Raw genomic sequence first — 12,396 nt, 5'->3', positions numbered from 1 at the left:
GCTAATAACTTTTGCATACATTAGCCTATTGTAACAAAGCTGATGTTGATAGATTCCTTGGGTCATGCCGAGAACACCTATACCCCATTTGTCAATTTTGGCAAAATTTCCTGTCCGCCATTTTGATTCATGTTGAAAACCTACTTTTTCGAACTCCTCCTAGACCGTTGCTCAGATTTTCACCAAATTTGATTTGGATCATCTTCAGACCATGCTGGCAAAAAGTTATGGAATTTGTGTCGATACACGTAACCGTTTTCAATTAGCGTACCAACGAATTTGCTGGAAAGATGCCAAACTGCATCTGAGGCTGTATCTCTGCAAAGGTTGGAGATATTTACACAAAACTTAATATGTGACATTGTCACATCACATTGACCACGCCACATCATTTTGGTCACAGCGCCACCTATTGGTCAAGAGTAATAAACCAATCAATAACCGCTAATTATTACATTTCCAATAATGCTAATAACTTTTGATTGCATTAGCCTATTATCATGAAACATGTCTCAAAATGTTCCTTGGGACATGCCGACAACATACATACCAATTATGTCATATTAAGCAAAACTTCCTGTCCGCCATTTTGATTCATGTTGAAAACCTTTTTTTTTAAACTCATCCTCAACCGTTTGTCTGATTTTCACCAAAATTGAATCAGATCATCTTCAGACCGTGCTGACAAAAAGTTATGGATTTCGTGTCAATAGACGAAACCGTTTTTGTACAGCGCTGCCTCAGATGTCAGGCATCTTCACAAAATGAGTCTGAGGCTATATCTCTGCAAAGCCCATTAGTGGTCTTCCAGTGACATCTAGTGGTCGTAAATGCAATTTATCATACAACACTGTCTCTTTAACCTTTATAACTGTTATATGTTGTCTTAATTTCATTCCAAAGAAGCATACGCAATTTATGTATAATTTCACAGTCTAGATAATAGTACTGCACTGATTTTAAATAACCTAGATATGGCTGACAGTAAAAGAATAGAACAGAATTACAGACACACACACCAACATGAAATGTTTAAACTAGTATATTAATACTCAATAAGCATGCTTAAACCCACACACAGATGCACACATTTTGTTATATATATAGATAATTAAAATAAATGATGGGTGATAAAACCTATTGCAAGTCTTCTGTTTTTATGGGCTTCTATGTCATTTTTCAGGTTTCATTGCAATCATAATCTGGCATAATTATAAACATTAGATATATCTGTATGAATAAATTGGTAAACTTTGACTCAATGTGATCTGAAATGCTTGAACAGTAATATTAAATAATAGTAATATACATTTTTTCTAGATGAATCCCTCAACAAGCCCATAAACTGTAATGTTTTAGTCTTTAGTGAGCTCATTAGTGGTCTTCCGGTGACATCTAGTGGTTATAATTGCAATTTTTTATTCAACACTGGGTTTTGAAGCTTTATAAATATTACAGTGTTCTTTTTTACCTAATCTCTGTTAAATTTTGCATGATTGTTTAGAAAAAATACAGATCTAATGCATGTGTGATTATATTACCCCTTTTTTTTGCAGTTTAATGCCATTCACAACAGAAATCTTTTGTTTTTTTAGGCCATTTTAACTGTTATAGCACCAGCTATTTTCTGATCTTAATGAAACTTTGCATGCTTGGTGGGTCATCTTTCACATGTTATAACCAAGTTTCATAAAGTTTTGAGTTTTTGTTTCAGTTTTATAGGCTTTAGGTTACATGTGGCCACGGCCCTTTCCTAAATGACCTCTTATAGCTAACCAAAGGACAAAATGCAACATATTTTTGAAAATTATTGATCTAGAGAGTCCAGAGAATATTATTGCAGTGGTTTGATCAAGACTGAACAAAAAACCAGGTGACCCGAAACATTCAAATTCGTGGACCAATTTTACGAAAAAGGCTATAACTCGGGAACAAAATGAGATATCTTCACCAAACTCAGAACTCATATGCATGAACAAAAACTTTAGTCAAATTATTATTTTTTTTCCATATCTGCCACTTGGTGGCGCTACAGGATGAAAAAAAATCAAATGGCTATAACTAAGCAACCAGTGATCCAATCAACTTGAAAATTGATATGGCCCAATGTGGCACAAGTGCTCTATGAGGAATTTCACTTATCTTAAAAAACATGGCCGCCACTGGCCAAACAACTTTAAGCACCTATTTGACAAGGTTAATGGAAGTCGATCGGAACGAAACTCGGTGGGCATGTTCGACTCATTGCCCTAAAGGTCTGTAAGTATTTTGAAAGAAATTGCCCACAACATTGTCACCTCCCACAGAACACAACAAAGCGATTTGATTACAGCGCCACCTATTTTCCAAAAATGATAATGCATCATTTTACTGGAGTTTTACTGGCTGTTTCCATTACACTCTTCCAATAATTGCTTTTCTTACTCGTTGCATTTGGTCTGATGCTCCATGCCATGCTTAGCTCCTCGCTGTGGAACTTTTATTAACGATTTTCAGCCATTTCAATTACAATCATGCAATTATTAATTTCATTATTCATTGTTGCATTTGGTCTGATGCTACATATGCTTAGCTCCTGATGTTGCCGCTGGAATGCTTGGCCCCGTGATTGCTGCTTGCAGCTATATTTAGGGGCCAAGCACCGAAGGTGCGAAGGCACCTATTGTGTTTGTTGGCGTTATTAGGGGCCAAGCACCGAAGGTGCGTAGGCACCTATTGTTTTCGTTGGCGTTATTAGGGGCCAAGCACCGAAGGTGCGAAGGCACCTATTGTGTTTGTTGGCGTTATTATTAGGGGCCAAGCACCGAAGGTGCGTAGGCACCTATTGTTTTCGTTGGCGTTATTATTATTCTTCTTCTTCTTCTTCTTCTTCCGCCGCAAGTCTATGGCAGCCCATAGAACCGTTTGCGGGAAAGTTGTATAATTTGGCACACTGATAGAGGACAGTCCCAACATTAACTATAGCAAATTTGAAGCCTCTAACTCCTACTCTCTAGCGCCACCACTTGTCCAAACTTTCAATGTTTGTATGCTAATAACTTTTGAACCGTAAGCCAGAAAATGGAAATTCTTTTTTCCTCTGAATCCTTGGCTCAAGCCAAGTCGAATGAACCCTAAAATTCAAAAATCGCAAGGTTTAGTTTTTTCGCTATTTTCAACTTTTCGAAAAACTTACTTTTTCGAACTCGTCCTAGACGGTTTGTCCGATTTTCACGAAAATTGGCTCAGATCATCAACAGACCATGCTGGCAAAAAGTTATGGAATTCAAGTTGATTCGTCCAACCGTTCTCGAATGACACGTGAAAAAATATGACGAAAAGCACGCAAAAATACACGTGAGGCTATATCTCCACAACGGTTTGGCGTATTGAGACCAAACTTGGTGTGTGTTATAATAAGCATGACCTGAGACTACCTGCAGTGTTTCGACACAGCGCCACCTAGTGGTCAGGAGATATGAAAAATGCATATTTTGGCTTATAACTTCTGAATGGTTTGGCCAAAAATTACAAAACTGGTCTCTGTAGATTCAGTGCGTCATGTCGAGTCGATTGATATCCAATTTTCCCGTGTCGGCCATTTTAGGCGTCGGCCATTTTGAATTATGTTTCAAAATGCTGTATTTTTTGAACGCATCATCGTATCGTTTCGCAAATAATTACAAAAATATTTGGCTCCATGCCCTGAAGATACTCAAAAAGTTTGGTGGCAGCGCCACCTTGTGGCCAATAGTTATAATGAAATATCCCATAAATGCTAATAACTTTTGAATAAATTAGACTATTAAAATTAAAATGGCCTCCCTATATTCTGTGGGTAAAGCCGAGAGCATTGATACCAATTATGCGAATATTGGCCATACTTCCTGTCCGGCATTTTGATCAATGTTGAAAACCTACTTTTTCGAACTCCTCCTAGACCGTTAGTCCGATTTTCACCAAATTTGACGTGTATCATCTTCAGACCATGCTGGCAAAAAGTTATGGATTTCGTGTCGATATATGAAACGGTTCTCATTAAGCGCATCAACGAATTTGTTGGAAGGGTGCCAAAATGCATTTGAGGCTGTATCTCTGCAATGCTTTGACATATTTACACCAAACTTTGTACGTGTCATCGCTACCTCACACTGACCATGCCACATAAATTTGGTAACAGCGCCACCTATTGGTCAAGAGTAATAAACCATTCATTACCCATGAATAATTACACTTATAAAAATGCTAATAACTTTTTAATGCATTAGCCTATTGCAACGAAACTGGTCTCAAAATATTCCCTGGTTTATGCCGAAAACATAGATACCAAATATGCCAGATTAAGCTGAACTTCCGGTCCGCCATTTTGATTTATGTTGAAAACCTACTTTTTGAACTCCTCATCAGCCGTTAGTCCAATTTTCACCAAAATTTAATCAGATGATCTTCAGACTGTGCTGACAAAAAGTTATGAATTTTGTGTCGATAGACAAAACCGTTTTTGCATACCACAGCGACGAACTTGAGGCACAATGACAAAATGACACTTGAGGCTGTATCTCTGCAATGCTTTGGCATATTGACACCAAACTTTGTTTGTGTCATTGAAAAGTCACACAGAGTACACCAAATTGACTTGATAACAGCACCACCTATTGGTCAATTTTGATAAGCCAGTAAATCATGCTACTAGAGGTTGTATTTATGATTTTTTTAGCCATTTCAATTACAATAATCCTAAAATTGCTGTTATTGCTCATTAATGCATTTGGTGTGATGCTCCATGCCATGCTTAGCTCCTACATTTGCCGTTGGAGTGCTTGGCCCCGTAATTGCTGCTTGCAGCTATATTTATTATTATTATTCTTCTTCTTCCACCCCAAGTCTATGGTAGCCCATAGAACCGATTGCGGGAAAGTTGTATAATTTGGCACACTAATAGAGGACTGTCTGAACATTAACCGTAGCAAATTTGAAGTCTCTAACTCAAACTCTCTAGCGCCACCAATTGTCTAAACTTTCAAAAACTTGATGCTAATAACTCTTGAACCGTAAGCCACAAAATGAAAATTCTTTTTTCCTGTGATTCCTTGGCTCATGCCGAGTCGAATGGACACCGAAATTCAAAAATCGCAAGGCTTAGTTTTTTCGCTATCGTCAATTGTTCGTAAAACCTACTTTTTCGAACTCGTCCTAGGCCGTTGCACCGATTGTCACGAAAATTGAATCAGATAATCTTCAGACCATGCTGGCAAAAAGTTATGGAATTCAAGTTGATTTCTCAAACCGTTTCCGAATAGCTCATGAACGAATTCTTCGAAAAGCACGCAAACGTGAACGTGAGGCTATATCTCCGCAACGGTTTGGCCTATTGAGACCAATCTTGGTGGGTCTTATAACAACCATTCCCTGGGACTACCTGCAGTGTTTCGGCGCTGTGCCCCCTAGTGGTCAGGAGATATGAAAAATGCATATTTTGGCTTATAACTTCTGAATGGTTTGGCCAAAAATCACACAACTGGTCTCTTTAGATTCAGTGAGTCATCTCGAGTCGAATGATATCCAATTTTCCCGTGTCGGCCATTTTAGGCGTCGGCCATTTTGGATTTAGTTGTAAATTGCTGTATCTTAAGAATGAAGTTCCGTATCGTTTCGCAAATAATTACAAAAATGTCCGGCTCCATGCCCTGAATGTACACAAAAAAATTGGGGGCAGCGCCACCTTGTGGTCAATAGTTATAACGATTTTTTCGAAAAATGCTAATAACTTTTGCATACATTAGCCTATTGTAACAAAGCTGATGTTGATAGATTCCTTGGGTCATGCCGAAAACACCGATACCCCATTTGTCAATTTTGGCAAAATTTCCTGTCCGCCATTTTGATTCATGTTGAAAACCTACTTTTTCGAACTCCTCCTAGACCGTTGCTCAGATTTTCACCAAATTTGATTTGGATCATCTTCAGACCATGCTGGCAAAAAGTTATGGAATTTGTGTCGATACACGTAACCGTTTTCAATTAGCGTACCAACGAATTTGCTGGAAAGATGCCAAACTGCATCTGAGGCTGTATCTCTGCAAAGGTTGGAGATATTTACACAAAACTTAATATGTGACATTGTCACATCACATTGACCACGCCACATCATTTTGGTCACAGCGCCACCTATTGGTCAAGAGTAATAAACCAATCAATAACCGCTAATTATTACATTTCCAATAATGCTAATAGCTTTTGATTGCATTAGCCTATTATCATGAAACATGTCTCAAAATGTTCCTTGGGACATGCCGACAACATGCATACCAATTATGTCATATTAAGCAAAACTTCCTGTCCGCCATATTGATTCATGTTGAAAACATTTTTTTTTAAACTCATCCTCAACCGTTTGTCCGATTTTCACCAAAATTGAATCAGATCATCTTCAGACCGTGCTGACAAAAAGTTATGGATTTCGTGTCAATAGACGAAACCGTTTTTGTACAGCGCTGCTTCAGATGTCAGGCATCTTCACAAAATGAGTCTGAGGCTATATCTCTGCAAAGCCCATTAGTGGTCTTCCAGTGACATCTAGTGGTCGTAAATGCAATTTATCATACAAGACTGTCTCTTTAACCTTTATAACTGTTATATGTTGTCTTAATTTCATTCCAAAGAAGCATACGCAATTTATGTATAATTTCACAGTCTAGATAATAGTACTGCACTGATTTTAAATAACCTAGATATGGCTGACAGTAAAAGAATAGAACAGAATTACAGACACACACAAACATGAAATGTTTAAACTAGTATATTAATACTCAATAAGCATGCTTAAACCCACACACAGATGCACACATTTTGTTATATATATAGATAATTAAAATAAATGATGGGTGATAAAACCTATTGCAAGTCTTCTGTTTTTATGGGCTTCTATGTCATTTTTCAGGTTTCATTGCAATCATAATCTGGCATAATTATAAACATTAGATATATCTGTATGAATAAATTGGTAAACTTTGACTCAATGTGATCTGAAATGCTTGAACAGTAATATTAAATAATAGTAATATACATTTTTTCTAGATGAATCCCTCAACAAGCCCATAAACTGTAATGTTTTAGTCTTTAGTGAGCTCATTAGTGGTCTTCCGGTGACATCTAGTGGTTATAATTGCAATTTTTTATTCAACACTGGGTTTTGAAGCTTTATAAATATTACAGTGTTCTTTTTTACCTAATCTCTGTTAAATTTTGCATGATTGTTTAGAAAAAATACAGATCTAATGCATTGTGTGATTATATTACCCCCTTTTTTTTTTGCAGTTTAATGCCATTCACAACAGAAATCTTTTGTTTTTTAGGCCATTTTAACTGTTATAGCACCAGCTATTTTCTGATCTTAATGAAACTTTGCATGCTTGGTGGGTCATCTTTCACATGTTATAACCAAGTTTCATAAAGTTTTGAGTTTTTGTTTCAGTTTTATAGGCTTTAGGTTACATGTGGCCACGGCCCTTTCCTAAATGACCTCTTATAGCTAACCAAAAGACAAAATGCAACATATTTTTGAAAATTATTGATCTAGACAGTCCAGAGAATATTATTGCAGTGGTTTGATCAAGACTGAACAAAAAACCAGGTGACCCAAAACATTCAAATTCGTGGACCAATTTTACGAAAAAGGCTATAACTCGGGAACAAAATGAGATATCTTCACCAAACTCAGAACTCATATGCATGAACAAAAACTTTAGTCAAATTATTATTTTTTTTCCATATCTGCCACTTGGTGGCGCTACAGGATGAAAGAAAATCAAATGGCTATAACTAAGCAACCGTCGATCCAATCAACTTGAAAATTGATATGGCCCAATGTGGCACAAGTGCTCTATGAGGAATTTCACTTATCTTAAAAAACATGTCTGCCATTGGCCAAACAACTTTAAGCACCTATTTGACAAGGTTAATGGAAGTCGATCGGAACGAAACTCGGTGGGCATGTTCGACTCATTGCCCTAAAGGTCTGTAAGTATTTTGAAAGAAATTGCCCACAACATTGTCACCTCCCACAGAACACAACAAAGCGATTTGATTACAGCGCCACCTATTTTCCAAAAATGATAATGCATCATTTTACTGGAGTTTTACTGGCTGTTTCAATTACACTCTTCCAATGATTGCTTTTCTTACTCGTTGCATTTGGTCTGATGCTCCATGCCATGCTTAGCTCCTCGCTGTGGAACTTTTATTAACGATTTTCAGCCATTTCGATTACAATCATGCAATTATTAATTTCATTATTCATTGTTGCATTTGGTCTGATGCTACATATGCTTAGCTCCTGATGTTGCCGCTGGAATGCTTGGCCCCGTGATTGCTGCTTGCAGCTATATTTATTATTCTTCTTCTTCTTCTTCTTCTTCCGCCGCAAGTCTATGGCAGCCCATAGAACCGATTGCGGGAAAGTTGTATAATTTGGCACACTGATAGAGGACAGACCCAACATTAACTATAGCTAATTTGAAGTCTCTAACTCCAACTCTCTAGCGCCACCACTTGTCCAAACTTCCAATGTTTCTATGCTAATAACTTTTGAACCGTAAGCCAGAAAATGAAAATTCTTTTTTCCTCTGAATCCTTGACTCATGCCAAGTCGAATGAACCCCAAAATTCAAAAATCGCAAGGTTTAGTTTTTTCGCTATTTTCAATTTTTCGAAAAACATACTTTTTCGAACTCGTCCTAGACGGTTAGTCTGATTGCCACGAAAATTGTCTCAGATCATCTTCAGACCAGGCCGGCAAAAAGTTATGGAATTCAAGTTGATTCGTCCAACCGTTGTCGAATGACACGTAAACTAATTTGACGAAATGCACGCAAAAATGCACGTGAGGCTATATCTCGGCAACAGTTTGTCATATTGAGACCAAACTTGGTGTGTGTTTTAACAAGCATGAACTGAGACTACCTGCAGTGTTTCGACACAGCGCCACCTAGTGGTCAGGAGATATGAAAAATGCATACTTTGGCTTATAACTTCTGAATGGTTTGGCCAAAAATCACACAACTGGTCTCTTTAGATTCAGTGAGTCATCTCGAGTCGAATGATATCCAATTTTCCCGTGTCGGCCATTTTAGGCGTCGGCCATTTTGAATTATGTGTTAAAATGCTGTATTTTTTGAACGCAGCATCGTATCGTTTCGCAAATAATTACAAAAATATTCGGCTCCATGCCCTGAAGGTACTCAAAAAGTTTGGTGGCAGCGCCACCTTGTGGCCAATAGTTATAATGAAATATCACATAAATGCTAATAACTTTTGAATAATTTAGACTATTAAAATTAAAATGGTCTCGCTATATTCTGTGGGTCATGCCGAGAGCATTGATACCAATTATGTGAAAATTGGCCATACTTCCTGTCCGCCATTTTGCTTAATGTTGAAAACCTACTTTTTCGAACTCCTCCTAGACCGTTAGTCCAATTTTCACCAAATTTGACGTGAATCATCTTCAGACCATGCTGGCAAAAAGTTATGGATTTCGTGTCGATATACGAAACAGTTCTCATTTAGCGCATCAACGAATTTGCTGGAAGGGTGCCAAAATGCATTTGAGGCTGTATCTCTGCAACGCTTTGACATATTTGCACCAAACTTTGTATGTGTCATCGCCACCTCACACTGACCATGCCACAGAAATTTGGTGACAGCGCCACCTATTGGTCAAGAGTAATAAACCATTCATTAACCATGAATAATTACACTTGTAAAAATGCTAATAACTTTTTATTGCATTAGCCCATTCGAATGGAACTGGGCTCAAAATATTCCCTGGTTTATGCCGATAACATAGATACCAAATATACCATAGTAAGCTGAACTTCCGGTCCGCCATTTTGATTTATGTTGAAAACCTACTTTGTCGAACTCCTCATCAACCGTAGGTCCGATTTTCACCAAATTCGAATCAAATGATCTTCAGACTATGCTGACTCAAAGTTATGGCTTTTGAGTCGATAGACAAAACCGTTTTCGCATACCACATCGACGAATTTGAGGCACAATGAGAAAATGACACTTGAGGCTGTATCCCTGGAATGCTTTGGCATATTGACACCAAACTTTGTGTGTGTCATTGAAAAGTCACACAGAGTACACCAAATTGATTTTATAACAGTGCCACCTATTGGTCAAGCTTGATAAGCCAAGTAATCATACTACTAGAGGTGGTATTATAATTTTTTTTTGCCATTTCAATTACAATAATTCCAAAATTGCTGTTATTGCTCATTAATGAATTTGGTGTGATGCTTCATGCGATGCTTAGCTCCTACATTTGCCGTTGGAGTGCTTGGCCCCGTAATTGCTGCTTGCAGCTATATTTAGGGGCCAAGCACCGAAGGTGCGTAGGCACCTATTGTTTTCGTTGGCGTTATTAGGGGCCAAGCACCGAAGGTGCGAAGGCACCTATTGTGTTCGTTGGCGTTATTATTATTATTATTATTATTCTTCTTCTTCCACCCCAAGTCTATGGTAGCCCATAGAACCGATTGCGGGAAAGTTGTATAATTTGGCACACTAATAGAGGACTGTCTGAACATTAACCGTAGCAAATTTGAAGTCTCTAACTCAAACTCTCTAGCGCCACCAATTGTCTAAACTTTCAAAAACTTGATGCTAATAACTCTTGAACCGTAAGCCACAAAATGAAAATTCTTTTTTCCTGGGATTCCTTGGCTTATGCCGAGTAGAATGGACACCAAAATTCAAAAATCGCAAGGCTTAGTTTTTTCGCTATCGTCAATTGTTCGTAAAACCTACTTTTTCGAACTCGTCCTAGGCCGTTGCACCGATTGTCACGAAAATTGAATCAGATAATCTTCAGACCATGCTGGCAAAAAGTTATGGAATTCAAGTTGATTTCTCAAACCGTTTCCGAATAGCTCATGAACGAATTCTTCGAAAAGCACGCAAACGTGAACGTGAGGCTATATCTCCGCAACGGTTTGGCCTATTGAGACCAATCTTGGTGGGTCTTATAACAACCATTCCCTGGGACTACCTGCAGTGTTTCGGCGCTGTGCCCCCTAGTGGTCAGGAGATATGAAAAATGCATGTTTTTGCTCATAACTTCTGAACGGTTTTGCCAAAAATCACAAAAGTGGTGTCTTTAGATTCAGTGCATCATTCCGAGTCGAATGATACCGAATTTTCCCAATTCGGCCATTTTGGGCGTAGGCCATTTTGGATTTAGTTGTAAATTGCTGTATCTTAAGAATGAAGTTCCGTATCGTTTCGCAAATAATTACAAAAATGTCCGGCTCCATGCCCTGAATGTACACAAAAAAATTGGGGGCAGCGCCACCTTGTGGTCAATAGTTATAACGATTTTTTCGAAAAATGCTAATAACTTTTGCATACATTAGCCTATTGTAACAAAGCTGATGTTGATAGATTCCTTGGGTCATGCCGAGAACACCGATACCCCATTTGTCAATTTTGGCAAAATTTCCTGTCCGCCATTTTGATTCATGTTGAAAACCTACTTTTTCGAACTCCTCCTAGACCGTTGCTCAGATTTTCACCAAATTTGATTTGGATCATCTTCAGACCATGCTGGCAAAAAGTTATGGAATTTGTGTCGATACACGTAACCGTTTTCAATTAGCGTACCAACGAATTTGCTGGAAAGATGCCAAACTGCATCTGAGGCTGTATCTCTGCAAAGGTTGGAGATATTTACACAAAACTTAATATGTGACATTGTCACATCACATTGACCACGCCACATCATTTTGGTCACAGCGCCACCTATTGGTCAAGATTAATAAACCAATCAATAACCGCTAATTATTACATTTCCAATAATGCTAATAACTTTTGATTGCATTAGCCTATTATCATGAAACATGTCTCAAAATGTTCCTTGGGACATGCCGACAACATACATACCAATTATGTCATATTAAGCAAAACTTCCTGTCCGCCATTTTGATTCATGTTGAAAACCTTTTTTTTTAAACTCATCCTCAACCGTTTGTCTGATTTTCACCAAAATTGAATCAGATCATCTTCAGACCGTGGTGACAAAAAGTTATGGATTTCGTGTCAATAGACGAAACCGTTTTTGTACAGCGCTGCTTCAGATGTCAGGCATCTTCACAAAATGAGTCTGAGGCTATATCTCTGCAAAGCCCATTAGTGGTCTTCCAGTGACATCTAGTGGTCGTAAATGCAATTTATCATACAACACTGTCTCTTTAACCTTTATAACTGTTATATGTTGTCTTAATTTCATTCCAAAGAAGCATACACAATTTATGTATAATTTCACAGTCTAGATAATAGTACTGCACTGATTTTAAATAACATAGATATGGCTGACAGTAAAAGAATAGAACAGAATTACAGACACACACAAAC

The sequence above is a fragment of the Carassius gibelio genome, chromosome B5, assembly GCF_023724105.1.
Source record: "Carassius gibelio isolate Cgi1373 ecotype wild population from Czech Republic chromosome B5, carGib1.2-hapl.c, whole genome shotgun sequence".
NCBI lineage: Eukaryota > Metazoa > Chordata > Actinopteri > Cypriniformes > Cyprinidae > Carassius > Carassius gibelio.
This window is presented reverse-complemented; position numbering follows the sequence as displayed.